The sequence below is a fragment of the Neofelis nebulosa genome, chromosome 9 (assembly GCF_028018385.1).
Source record: "Neofelis nebulosa isolate mNeoNeb1 chromosome 9, mNeoNeb1.pri, whole genome shotgun sequence".
In the NCBI taxonomy this organism is placed as follows: domain Eukaryota; kingdom Metazoa; phylum Chordata; class Mammalia; order Carnivora; family Felidae; genus Neofelis; species Neofelis nebulosa.
In genome coordinates, this window is record NC_080790.1 from 137355240 (window position 1) to 137370248 (window position 15009).

Here is a 15009-nt window from a genome sequence, read left to right on the forward strand (position 1 = left end):
AAAACAATTTGCAGATAAAGTCCACCCCTGCCCTGGACCCAAGCCCGGGCCCCACACAGAACCATTAGCCCGTGTAAAGAATTCGGCATTGACCATCGATGGCCGCCTCCTCCGTTCGATCAACCTCCCTTGTACATGTCTTCACAGTGTGCCTGCTGGACCTAGAGTCTCCCCCAAATGGGTGTCAGGTCTGGGGCTCCCCGGCTAGCTGGAGGATATGGACTCAGTTATGTGGGGGGAAATGGGAGGAAGTCAGTGCTGCCGATGCACGAGGGAAGGTGGGGTTACTCGTGAGACGGTGTGCGACGTGGGCCCGGAGCCAGTCACCCCATCGTGCACTTTACATATCTTACGATTCTGTCGTTATCCCTCGAAGCTGGGGACACGATGGAACGGGAGCCATCGAATAGAAAGACACGGTTTTGAAACAAATGGTTAAGCATCTGGGGGGAAACTTAAGCTGGATCCCTACCTTGTTCCATATACACCAGGGAATTTTATGTGGCTCAATCATAGGATTAAATACAAACAAGTACTCGAAAAAGGATATTTTCACAGTTAAGATACTGGCTTGTAGAAGGCCTAAGCATGACCTAATATCCAAAAGCCACGGGGGTGGGGTGGACTACACGATACGAAGATTACATGAAACAAAATATGAATGGGGCGGAGACTGGGTGAAGATCTCTAACAAAGAGGAGATTTCCCTGATGAGCACGATACTCTTAAAAGCCAATCAACAGTCGTAGAAATGCAAAGTATGTGAACATACAGTTTAAAAAAGAAGACACAATTAACATCAGGAAAAATGGGGAGTCTCCTAATGCACGACAAAGTTGCATTGTTGGCGGTGGGGGTGGTCAGCCTTCACAGGCCCCACGTGAAACTCATTAAAGCTATAATGAACCGTGGCTTGAACCTGGGGTCTACTGGAGCCCCCTTGATCTTCATCCCCGGGCTCATCCCTTAAGCTTGTGGTCCCCCCCGGCACTGCTTCCTGGAGCAGCGGGAGGAACTGCACCACCAACCACCGCACCCTCTGAAACTGGTCAAATGAAATATTAAGTTGATTCTGTAAATCAGACCAAAACTCCACTTATTTTCCAGGTAAAGTTAATCCGAACCAAATTAATCCTCTAGCATACATAGCTCATCAGAAGTGAGCAAAATATAAGCCCCAAGGAGGGCAGAGAAAGTAGCAAATAACCTATTTCCATAAACCCTTCGAAAGCTTCCTATGTAATATTCCATCCACATAAAAACTGTGTGTATGCTACGCAGATTTAATCGCAAAACAACCCTCAAAAGCCCCCCCAAATACACACTCCCCCAAATTAACAGCAATCTACGTAAGAGATTATGCAAATACGGCCAAAGACCAGCCCACCAATCCCCATTATCCTCCAAAGTACTCCAAATACATAACTAAAACCTGTGTACCAGCCATCAGGACCACAGCCCACCAAGATGACCGACTCTTCCAAAATGGCTGCCTGTATGCCCCCTCCGTAGAAATCCCAGAACCTTCTCTGAATAATCCACGTAAGATTACCGTAACACTAGCCACAGATCCATCAAAATTAGCAAACCAATCCTCAGGCCATAGAGCAGTTACACCAAGAACATGATACCCCAGAACCCTACCCCCCTCGCTGGTCCACACTGGCAGACACTGTATAATGACCTCCAGAGGGAGGGTCATAAAAGTCACAATTATCCAGTACCTATTATGTGCCAACCACTGCCCAATGAGCTTGTTTTGGCCATCACCACCATTTTACCAAGGAGTCAAACAGAGGCCTAGAGAGGCCAGAGCACCTTGCTACAAGAAACATGGCTAGTAAACAGGGAAAATGGGCTTCAAACTCAGGTAGCCAAACCCCACTGCTTGACTACCACACCATACTGTCCTTCTAGAAGATACAGAAAAAAGAGGGAAAGGTCTCCTTTGTTCTTTCCAGGATGCCAGCTGTCAGGAGTCCATGACTTGTGACCCCAAAGGGAAATCCTGCAGGGCTCTCCTGGATTCCAGAGCCAGTCAGATGGTCATGGGACAGATGGGTTGGTGATGGAGCAGGGAGGGGGTCCTGTTCCCTCAGAGAGTGGCGTTGGACATACTCCTGCCCTCCCACCAGTTCAGAGGTTTGCTGTGGGGCCGCTGTCGGTCACTCAAATGTGTCTGAGGGTTCCTTCTATTCCTCAGGACTTACTCCTTCTACTTAAAACATTCCCATTTCTGTTTTCCCTCTGAGCTGGCCCCAAACATAACTTGTAGAGGGCTACTTTAAAATCTAAAATCTAAGATCTTCAGAAAGCCAAATAATTATGAAGAATTTCATTTAAATCTTTGATTACAAGTAGCCATTAGTTTTTAAAATTTCAGCTGAATTTTACATCTCTGTTTCTACAGGTAACAGTTTGTTAATCACAATGTTTTAGGTATCACTTTTGTTATTCACGGTGTCTTAGATACCACTTTCCAAAGGTACATAGACTATATATAACCACAGACCTTTGAGAGAATAAATAAAAACACAGTAATAAACCACCAAGCCCCCAATAAGGCCTAATATGAGGAGGGTCTAGAATTGAGCATAATCTTTTTTTTATTATTTTTTTAATGTTTTATTTATTTTTGAGACAGAGAGAGACATGAACGGGGGAGGGGCAGAGAGAGAGGGAGACACAGAACCCGAACAGGCTCCAGGCTCTGAGCCTTCAGCACAGAGCCCGACGCGGGGCTCGAACTCCCGAACCGCAAGATCACGACTTGAGCCGAAGTCGGGCGTTCAACCGACCGAGCCACCCAGGCGCCCTGAGCGTAATCTTTATCCATCTTCATTTTTATTTAAATGTGGGCAAAATCACACCCCCAAAATGACCACCACTGCAAAACCCTCCTATGTCAAATGGCATTCTCTTCTAATAGTTTCTTGGACATCTGGTCATCTCTTTATACAACAAATGTATGGGGATCCCGTGTGGGACCTCAGCCAGCCACGGAGAGTTTTGCTCTCGTGGGGTTTCTATTCTATCAGGGGAGGCATACATTTACTAAATAAATAATCAAAAGAATTCCAGATGGTGACAACATCTCTGAGCTAACGACAAGACTGGGGCAATGGGGAATGGGAAGTATTTGGGAGGGATTCCACTTGAGGTAGAATAGCCAGAGAGGGCCTCTCGAGGGAGGTGACTTTTCTTATGGGAATGCAAAAGATGAGAAGGGGCTAGCCATCCATATATGAGTAGCTAACATCGGTATTTTATATTAATATTGATTATTAAAGCATTATGATTGGGGCATCTGGCTGGCTCGGTCGGTGGAGCACGCATTTCTTGATCTTGGGGTCATGAGTTCAAGCCCACATTGGGTGTAGCGATTATTTAAATAAATAAAAAACTAAAAAAAAAAAACACATTATAATTAATACTTATGGGTTACTTTACCATGGGATTAAGTGCTGTCCTAGGCCCTTTTTGTGGACTATCTCATTTAATCTCTTTGAAACCCTTTGAGGATGCGTCCTATCATCTGCACAAGATGTACCCAATCTGTACCCCACTGTACAAAATTGTGAAAAGTGATACCTAAAACACTCTGAATAATTTATGCAAATTATGCTTTTAACAACAGTTACACTAAAAACGCCACTGCAGTAAGCACTTAATTTGAGGGATTGCTACCCAGGTTCCTATTTTAGAGTTAGGGGATTTGGTGTCTCTGTGATAATCTTTCTGTGCTTAATTAAACACTCATATACTATGAACAACTCAAGTTTTCTGGTCTTGTCTCATTTATCCTCTGTATCGGTTAAGAATGTGTCCGGCTGCACATAACAGACCCCTGACCTGGAGTGGCACGGATGAAAAGAGGCTTGTAACTCACTTCACAAGAATCCTGAAGAATTCTGAGGGTGGTTTCCGATGTTATTTAAGCAGCTCATCAATGGCAGGCCGGGGCCTCCACGATTCTGTTGGCTTCTCTCTCAGGCTCACAAGGTGGTATCACATCTTAGCCCAAGGCAGAGAGGACAGGGACAGACAGTCCAGCCGACTCCCTCTTTTATCAGGAATGCAAATGCTTTGTAGCTGCCCTTCCATTTTCTCCACCTTGTGAGATACACACAGATGCCTGGACAGCAAGATAGTTAGATGGCCAGATAAGTAGCTAGGTAGCTGGGCAGGCAGAAAAATATATATTTAATAACAATATCTCACACATACACACACACACACACACACACACACACACACACACACGATTGATAATTTCCTGTGGCACAGACCCTGAAGGAACATCTAGAAAGATATATCGAGTCCCTGCAGTTTTTAAGGATTGGGGAAGAAGACAGGAAGAAACTTTCAAATCATAAGAGATTAATTTGTAGAATTCTATGTAAATCAGTTTGAAAGCCTAGATGAAATAGATGGTTGTCCAGAAAAAACACTGTATCTCAAAACTGACCCCAGGGGAGACTAAATAAATAAATTAATTAATTAATTAACTAATTCTAAGCAAATCAGTTACCATAATACAGAGCCTAGTGAAGCACCGTGACAAGAAGGTTCGGGGCTCTTGCTGGAGTGGGGAGGCAGTGAGTAGAAGGAAACATGAGGGAGGCTTTGGGGGCATCTGTTTGTAGACCTTTAAACAACTGTGAGAAAATTGATTGAGCTATACACCTACGATTCGTGCAGATTTCAGTCTGCATACTTAACAAATGTATACTTCAAAGTGAGAGAAAGGAAGAAGGCACCAGACCCAGGTCGTTTCACAGAGAATTCTACGAAACTGTTAAAGATCAAATAATTCTAATGCTGCTTAAATTATTCCAGAGTATAACCAAAGGAAAATTTCAAAGTTATTATTGTAAAGCAAGTATAACATGGATTCTAAAACATGCCAAACACTGCATCCGAAAATAAAATTACAGACCAATCTCACTTATGGTATCAGTGTGAAAATCTTAAAATAGAAGCAAACAGAATCCAATATTACACTTAAAAAATAATACATCCTGGGGCGCCTGGGTGTCTCAGTCGGTTGGGCGTCCGACTTTGGCTCAGGTCACGATCTCATGGTTTGTGAGTTCAAGCCCCACGTCAGGCTCTGTGCTGACAGCTCAGAGCCTGGAGCCTGCTTCGGATTCTGTGTCTCCTTCTCTCTCTGCCCCTCCCCCACTTATGCTCTGTCTCTATCAAAAATAAATAAACGTAAAAAAATTAAAAAATAATAATAATACATCATGCCTAGGGGAGATGTATTCTACAAATGCAAGGTTGGTTCAATATTAGCAGAACAGCAATATGTGCCAAAATTTAATACCCATTTATATTTTTGGAAATCCAATAAAACAGTAATCAATGGGTGCCTTCTTAATGTAATGACTACATGTACACTATATATATACATATATATATATAACATATCTCTGTATAATATGCATAGTACACTGCATATGTGCATATACAGTACCTAAAATATACTTTATCTCCTACATGTTTTATATATTAATATACTAAATATTATAAACATATTAATTATATTTAACTATATTATTTATATTAATAATTGATTATGCAACCAATTACTATAGACATACTAAATATCTATAAAATTTTTTTTTCTCCCCAAACCAACATTTTACTTAATGAGAAACCTCTAAAAGCAGGAACAAGCAGGAACCTCTAATGTCAGGAACAAGAAACAAAAAAGACAAGGATGCCATATTGCCCTACTATTTATCATTGTATTGGAAATACACGCTAATTCAACTAGACAGAAGAAAGCAATTAAAGGCTTGAGAACTCGAAAGAAAGAAGTAAAACTTCTATTTTTATCTTTCACTGCAAATGATGTAAGTATCATGAGTCCCCCCAAAAGAATCCACAGAAAAATTACTAAAAAGTAAGAATGTAGGAAAGAACAGGTTTATGAGACCAACATGAAAAATCAGTAGTCTTTCAACAATGGATGGAACAGCCAGACAGGAAGTCAATAAACAGCTGACATGAACAATACTATCGACCAAGTGGACCTAACAGATATATACAGAACTTTCTTCTGAGCAGGAACAGGATAAATCAACGTTGGGTCACAAAACAAACCTTAACAAATTTAAGAAGACCAAAATTATTCTAAGTGTCTTTCCCACCCAAAATGAAATAAAACTAGAAATCACTAAGTAACAGTAAGAAATGAGAAAATTCAAATATGTAGAAACTAAACAATACATTCTTGAATGACTTTAGGGTCAAAGAGGAAATTAAAAGGAATTTTAAGATTTTTATTTATTGTTTGTTTAAAAAAAAATTTTTTTAGGTTTATTGATTTGTTTTGGGAGAGACAGAGACAGTGCAAGTAGGGGAGGGACAGAGAGAGGAGGAGACAGAGAACCCCAAGCAGGCTCCACGCTGCCAGCACAGAGCCCGATGTGGGGACCAAACCCACGAAACTGTGAGATCATGACCTGTACCAGAACCAAGAGTTGGACGCCTAGCCAACTGAGCCACCCAGGTCAGGTGGCCCAGATTTTCTTTTTAAGTAACCTCTACACCCAACACGGAGCTCGAACCCACAACCCTGAGACCAAGAGTCACGTGCTCCACCAACTGAGCCAGCCAGGCACCCCGAGGGGAATTTTAGAAGTACCTTGAGACAGACAAAAATGAAGATACAACACATCAAAACCTAAGGGATGCAGCGAACAGAGTACTAAGGGGGACGTTTATAGTGATCAACACCTACATTAAACAAGAGGAAAGATCTCAAAATAAACAACCTAACTTTACACCTCAAGGAACTAGAGAAAACAAACTAAGCATAAAGCTAGCAAAAGAAAGGAAATAATAAGATATGGGCAGACATATATCAAGTATAAAAACAACAGGAAAGAAATCCCAGAAGTTGGTTCTTTGAGAAGATAAACAAAAGCAACAAACCCTTAGCCAGACTAAGAAAAAAAGGGAGAAGACGCGGGAGCATGTGGCTGGCTCAGTCTGTGGAGCAAGTGACTTTTGATCTCGAGGTCCTGGGTTTGAGTCCCAACTTGGGTGCGGAAATTGCTTAAAAATAATTTTTTTTTTTTTTTTTAAAAAGAGAAAAGACTCAAATTTAAAAAATCAGACATGGGGGCACCTGGGTGGCTCAGTCAGTTAAGCATCCGACTTCGGCTCAGGTCATGATCTCGTGATTCGTGAGTTCGAGCCCCGCGTCCAGCTCTGTGCTGACAGCCCGGAGCCCGGAGCCCGGAGCCTGCTTCGGAGTCTGTGTCTCCCCCTCTCTCTGTCCCTCCCATGCTCTGTCTCTCTCTCTGGTCTCTCAATAATAAACATTAAAAAATTAAAAAAAAAAAGAAATAGGAGCTATAAGGGAATATTATGAACAATTCTATGCCAACAAACTGGATAACGCAGAAGCAGATAAGTTCTTAGAAACATATAAGCTACCAAAACTGAGTCAGAAGAAACAGAAAGCCTGAACAAACCAGTAACAATGCAGGAGACTGTATCAGTAAATCAAAACTCTCCCAACAAAGAAAAGCCCAGGACCAGATGGCTTCCTGGGTGAATTCTACCAAACATTCAAGGAAGATTTAAGACCAATTCTTCTTAAACTCTCCCAAAATAACAGAGAAAGAGGGAAGACATCCAAACTCATTTTATGAATCCAGTATCACCCTGACACCAAAGCCAGATAAAGATACCACAAGAAAAGAAAACTACAGGCCAGTATCTCTGATGAACACAGATGCAGAAATCCTCAGTGAAATACTAACAAATCAAACTTAACAGCACATTGAAAGGATCATACACCACGACCCAGTGGGATTTACTCCTTTAAGAGGCAAAGATAATTCAATATATGCAAATCAATCAATGTGATACAATACATTAACAAAATGAAGGATAAAAAATTACATGAGCATCTCAACTGATGCAGAAAAACATTTGACAAAGTTCAATATCCACTCACGATAAAAACTCTCAATAAAATAGGTACAGACGGAACTCACCTGAACCCGGTAAAGGTCAGTATGAAAAAAGTCCACAGCTAATACCATAATCAATGGGGGGAAACTCAGAGCTTTGTCCTCCAAGATCCAGTACAAGGCAAGAATGCTAACTCTTGCCACTTCTGTTCAGCATAGTACTGGAAATTGTAGCCAGAACAATTAGACAAGAAAAAGAAGCAGAAGTCATTCAAATTGGAAAGGAAGAAGCAGACGTATCTCTGTTTGCAGGTGACTGGATTCACGTATGTAGAAAACTCTAAAGACTCAAAAACAAAAACTGTTAGAATAAATGAATTCAGCAAACTTGCAAAATTAGAAATCAACACATAAAAATTAGCCACGTTTCTCTACACGAACAACAAACTATCCAAAGAGGAAGTTAATTTTTTTGTTAAATTTTTTAACGTTTATTTATTTTTGACAGAAAGAGAGAGAGAGACAGAGCATGAGAAAGGGAGGGGCAGAGAGGGAGACACAGAATCGGAAGCCGGCTCCAGGCTCCGAGCCGTCAGCACAGAGCCCGACGCGGGGCCCGAACCCACAAACCGCGAGATCATGACCTGAGCCGAAGTCGGTCGCTCAACCTACTGAGCCCCCCAGGCGCCCCAGCGACAGAAATGTTTTAACTCTCCTCCCACACCAGAGGCCTTTTCAGTTTGGCCTCAGAAGCCAGAAACCAGCTGTTCCTGGAGGAAAGAAGGTTAACGACACAGGGGGTGCTATGCTACAAGAACAGACTCAAGATGCAGTGGCCACTGAACTTGGTATCTTGGGAACGGAGACTGCTACTGTCAGAGGCAGACAATCAGAGACCTACAACTACTTGCTTGCTAAGAAACTTTAGAGGAAATCTCAAGAACATACACAAAAGAATGAGACAAACATGTAGATGAATATATGCACGGTGGCAAAAAAAAAGGAGGGGGTCAAAGGAAGAGGAAAATGGGCAAGGTCATCTCACACAGAAACAACCCGTTAAAGAGAGTCTGGGGGACAGACTAGAAATGAACTATCAAGGCCGGTAGGAGATCGCAGAGGACGATCTGCAAGAGAAAGTGGCTGATGAAATTTAATTCAGGTTGCAGAAACCAAAGAGAGATCTGATAAGCAGTGAGGCTGACTGGGGAACAAAGGGTCAGCTGAACTTCTGATGGAAACCGCTGAAGTCGCCTCAATGGCGGCCTTTCCACAACGCACGCTGGTTGAAGACCAGGTGGCGTTTTCCTGAATCTCCTGAAACCCATTCCCAGTGTCGATGAGGAACAAATTAAGGACGTTTTCTGCGCTGGAAATCAAAAGGAGTATGAACATAAAAAGGCTGCTCGGAAGAGAGGAACACAAGCGTTGGGGGAAAAAAAGATGAAACAAACTATTTAAGAATCTAGATGTTCAACAAGTTGACAAGACATGATGAGAAACTTCTGCAAGTGATATGAATGAGGGGCTGGCCTCTCTCTCTCTCTTTAATGTTTATTTTTGAAAGAGAGAGAGAGAGAGAGAGAAAGAGAGAGAGAGCGCGCGCAAGCAGGGGAGGGGCAGAGAGAGAGGGAGACGCAGAATCCAAAGCAGGGCTCCAGGCTCTGAGCTGCCGGCACAGAGCTCGACGCGGGGCTCGAACTCATAGACTGCGAGATGATGACCTGAGCTGAAGTCAGACGCTTGCTTAACCGACTGAGCCACCCAGGCGCCCCTGGGGCTGGCCTCTCTTGACAAGCCCCTGGGAGGCCGGGGAGAGACAAAGGTGGCCGCAGAGAAGCCATCAAGGTTGATGATTCTCACGATTTGGACTGGGTATCTTTCAGTACATTTTGAAGCATAAGCCTTTCTAAAATAACACTGTAATAAGCCATTTCTACTGAGATTGCTTTGTTTCACTTTGCACTGATAAACATAAAAATCTGGAGAGAAAGAACTGTTTTCTTGTTTAAAAAAGAACTGCATTTGTGGGGAAATGAATGTTATTGACAGAAACATTTCTCAAGTCTGACAAAATACTTAAAAGTATATAGCAGAGGATTTAATTTCTCAATCTGTTGTATGTGTTGTTACTAATCGATAATTACTTTTGGCCAGGCCATAGTAACAGGCCGTTTAAAAATGCTTCCTTTTTCTGATTTATCATTGCAGTGAATTATGATTGATTTCAAAACATTCAATTAAAGGATCTTAATAAGGCACATAAATTGTTAAGCTATTACAAATGCATTCAAAATTTAGTTTTTCTGTGTTCTAAGAACTTTTAGGCAATTTTAAGGATAGAGACTAAAATTAAAATAGGTTCCTACTGATGGCTTTTCCCCCTTATTTGTCCAGAAGTAAATTAACATCAGAAGCTTTTCAAAGCAGTATTGTTTCTTAACTTTAACTTTGTTTTCGACTTCTTTTTAATTAGCTTGACCATACACTAAATACTACATGTGATCCGTACCTGTGTAATCACCATGGACATTTAAAAATTTTGCAGTGGTTGCCTGCCTAAGACTATTTTGCCTTATGTTTAAAACGTTGGGTATTAAAAATGTTACATTGGAAAAAAAGAAAAGAAAAGAAAAGAAAAGAAAAGAGAAAGAAAGAAAGAAAGAAAGAAAGAAAGAAAGAAAGAAAGAAAAGAAAGAAAAGAAAAGAAAAGAAAAGAAAAGAAAAGAAAAGAAAAGAAAAGAAAAGAAAAAAGAAAAGAAGGAGGAAATCCCATTCACAACAGCAACAACAACAAAAAAAATAAAATACTTATGTATAAACTTAACCAAAGAGGTGAAAGACTGGTACACTGAAATTATAAAATGTTAATGAAGGAAATTAAAGACAACACAGGTGAATGTAAAGACATCCCATGTTCATGGACTGGGAAATAAGTATTGTTAAAATGTCTGTACTACCCCAAATTATCTACAAATTCAATGTACTCTCTAGCAAAATCCCAAAGGCATTTTTTACAGAAATAGAAAAAAAATCCTAAAATTATTGTGGAACAAAACACTTCAAAATAATCAAAGCTATCACGAATAAGAAGAAAAACGCTAAAGGCATCACACTTTAAAATATATTTCAAAACATATTACAAAGCTACAGTAATCAAAACACTATGGTGCTGACATAAACATGGACATATAGACCAATGGAACAGCATAGAGAGCCCCAAAATAAATCCTCACATCCATGGTCAATTGATTTTTGACAAGAGTACTAATGAAGAACAGGACAATCTCTTTACTAAAGGGTATAGGGAAAACGGGATATCCACATGCCAAAGAATGAAATTGGACTCTTATCTCACACCATATACACAAATCAACTTAAAATGGATTGAAGACATAAATGTAAGAGCAATTCTAATTAATGGAAGAAAACATAGTGGAACAGCTTATAGACTGGTTTGGACAATGATTTTTTGGATATCGCCAAAAGCACAGCCAGCAAAAGCACAACAGAGATAAACAGGATGACATCAAACTAAAAGCCTTCTGCAGAGCAACAGAAACCATGAACAGAGTGAAAAGGCAACCAACCTATGGAACGGGAGAATGTATGGGCAAACCATATATCTGGATAAGGGGTTAATACGCAAAATATATATCCAAAATCATAGCAAAAAACCCAAATAACCCAATTACAAAATAGACAAAGGACCTGAATAGATATTTCTCAAAAGAAACACAAATGACCGAAAGGTATATAAAAGGTGTTCAATATCACTGATCACCAGAGAAATGCAAGTCAAAACTTCCATTAAGACATCACCTTACACCTATCAGAACGGCTGTTGTCCAAAAGGCAAAAAGATAAGTGTTGATGAGGATGTGTGGAATAGGAAATCCTTGTACGCTGCTGATGGCAATGTAAATTGGTACAGCCATTACGGAAAACCTCAAAAATTAAAACAGAACGAACTCATGATCCAGCAACCCCACTTCTAGGCAGAGAGCCAAAAGGAATGTAATCAGTATCTTGAAGAGAGATTTACTCTCCCGTGTTCACTGGTGTTACAATAACCACAAGGAAACAACCTAAGTCTGTCTAGAGATGAACAGATAAAGAAAATGTTGCACAGACACACAACAGAATACTACTCAGTCTTTTTTTTTTTTTTAATTTTTTTTTTTAACGTTTATTTATTTTTGAGACAGAGAGAGACAGAGCATGAACGGGGGAGGGTCAGAGAAAGAGGGAGACACAGAATCTGAAACAGGCTCCAGGCTCTGAGCCGTCAGCACAGAGCCCGACGTGGGGCTCGAACTCACGGACCGCGAGATCGTGACCTGAGCCGAAGTCGGACGCTTAACCGACTGAGCCACCCAGGCGCCCCAATACTACTCAGTCTTAAAAAAGAAGGAAGTCCTTGGGGCGCCTGGGGGGCTCTGTCGGTTGAGCGTCTGACTTCAGCTCAGGTCATGATCTCCCGGTTGGTGAGTTCGAGCCCCACGTCGGGCTCTGTGCTGACAGCTCGGAGCCTGGAGCCTGCTTCCGATTCTGTGTCTCCCTGTCTCTCTGCCCCTCCCCTGCTCATCCTCAGTCTGTCTGTCTCCCTCCCTCCCTCTCTCTCTCTGTCTCTCTCAAAATAAATAAAACATTCTAAAAAAAATGAACTCTTTTATGTGTGACAGGGAATTAGAGTTAAAGGTCTGAAGGAATTCTAACCTTTTAGGTGTACCCACTGAAAGAAAATAACGATGCTCCCAGATAATCTAGCCGGGTGGAGGGCAGGGTGGGAGAGGGAGCAAGGGCATGCCGGTAACGGCCCAACGGCAGGCTCCCTGGCACAGAGGTGGGGGCAGGGGAGTCCTGGTCTGTAGTATTTGCCGATTTCCGCGACGTAAGCACGCCCATCGCTCCCAGTAGTACACCCCCCAGCACGGAGTTGGGAAGGGAGGAGCTCTTGGCAGAACGGGCGACACAGCTGCAGCACGTCACCAAGGGGGGCAGAGGCGAAACGGGACGGGCTGGGACTGGATATGTGCTGAAACCGAGTGATGCGGATGGGGGTTCGTTACACTATTCTCTGTAAAAATTTGTTTACTGAGCTATCACAGACATAACACTGTATTCGTTTTTAGGTGCACCACATAATGATTTGATATATGTATATATATCCCAAAACCATCATCAGAGGAAGTTTAGTCAACATCCAACACCACTCATAGTTACAAAACCTTTCTTTTCCTGTGATGACCACTTTTAAGACCTACCCTCTCAGGAGCTTCCAAACACACAATACAGGACAGTAAACTATCTTCACCATGCTGTACATTACAATCCCACGTCATCCTGTATATTCTTGACATTTCAACCAAAAATTTAAAAAGAAAAATCCTTGGGATACCTGGGTGCCTCAGTCGGTTAAGGGTCTGACTCTCGATTTCGGCTCAGGTCATGATCTCAGGGTTCGTGAGTTCGAGCCCCGCATCAGGTTCTGTGCTGACAGTGTGGAGCCTGCTTGGGATCTCTGTCTCCCTCTCTCTGCCCCGCCCCCACTCACTCTCTCGCTCTCAAAACAAATATTTTTTAAAAAACAAGAAATCTCCAAAAAAAATGAAAACCCCTAAATTTCAAGATTAAAATGTTTACATCTTTTTTTTTTTTTTTTTTTAACGTTTATTTATCATTGAAAGACAGAGAGAGTCAGAGCGTGAGCAGGGCAAGGGCAGAGGGAGAGGGAGACGCAGAATCCGAAGCAGGTTCCAGGCTCTGAGCTGTCAGCACAGAGCCCGACGCGGGGCTCGAACTCACCGACCGCGAGATCGTGACCTGAGCCGAGGTTGGACGCTTCACCAAGTGAGCCACCCAGGTGCCCCTAAAATTTTTAAATCTTTCAATGTTACAATCGGTCATTGCAAACAATTATGACTAGGAACTGCATGAGCACATCAGTGGTCCGTGACTGCAGTAACAGCTACTATGCTACCTGGTCCACCCTGGCTGAAGTGTTTTACAAGGAATAATGCAAGGGGCTATTCGTATCCTGTTTTACAGATGAAGAAACTGAGGAGTGAGTAAAAAGCCAAACAATTTCTTTGGTTTATGTTCACGCAGCCAAAAATGCAGACTCGGAATTCAAATCCAGGCAGTCAGGCTCCAGAACTTGCAAAAAACATATTTATATTATATATATTATTGTTTATATATATATATAGCTTATATATATATATACATATATGTTTATTTTTGAGAGAGAGACAGAGCACGAGCAAGGGAGGGGCAGAGAGGGAGACACAGAATCGGGAAGCAGGCTCCAGGCTCCACACTGACAGCACAGAGCCCGACGCGGGGCTCAAACTCACGAACCGTGAGATCATGACCTGAGCCAAGTCAGATGCTTAACCGACTAAGCCACTCAGGAGCCCCCAGAACCTGCGATTTTAAAGTCTGACCCAAGACACTTTATTATTTTTTTTATTTATAATTTTTTTTATTTCCTTAAGTAATCTCTAAGACCAACGTGGGGCTCGAACTCACGACCCCAAGGTCAAGAGTCACATGCTCTACTGAGCCAGCCAGGTACCCCGCTTAATTTAAAAAAACCACCCCAAATTGGTAGATTGGAAATAAACTCTGTGATGCAGCCCACTGACAAAACACTGCTTAGAACTGTTTTCTAATCGCAAACTTGGTGAGTGCCTCCTTTAGACCAGGACCAGAGCAGATCACGGTGACCAAGGCAGATGTGGCTCCCGTCTTTACGAAGCACGCCTCTGGAGGAAGGCAAAGTACTTTCCTAACGTGGTATTTCACTGTTACGGGGCTCAGTGAAGCAGGCTCAAGGGGACTGTTGATATCAAGTTTGGGGTTAGTCTTTTATCAACACGGTATTCTGGTAGTTCCTCTGCATAAATCTGTTAAGAGTAATTTTTTCTATAGTTTAAAAACACAAGAAACAACAGGTGTCGGCGAGGATGCAGAGAAACGGGGACCCTCTTGCACTGTTGGTGGAAGGCAACGCGGGGCAGCCGCTCTGGAGAACAGTCTGGGGTGGCTGAAAAAAGTTAAAAAGAGAACT

General features: G+C 42.0%; 1 pseudogene; it reads left to right on the plus strand.

The window, feature by feature from the left end:
- Positions 1-98: 98 nt before the first annotated feature.
- On the plus strand, positions 99-9468 carry LOC131486369 (phosphorylated adapter RNA export protein-like; annotated as a pseudogene).
- The last annotated feature ends 5541 nt before the right edge of the window (positions 9469-15009 follow it).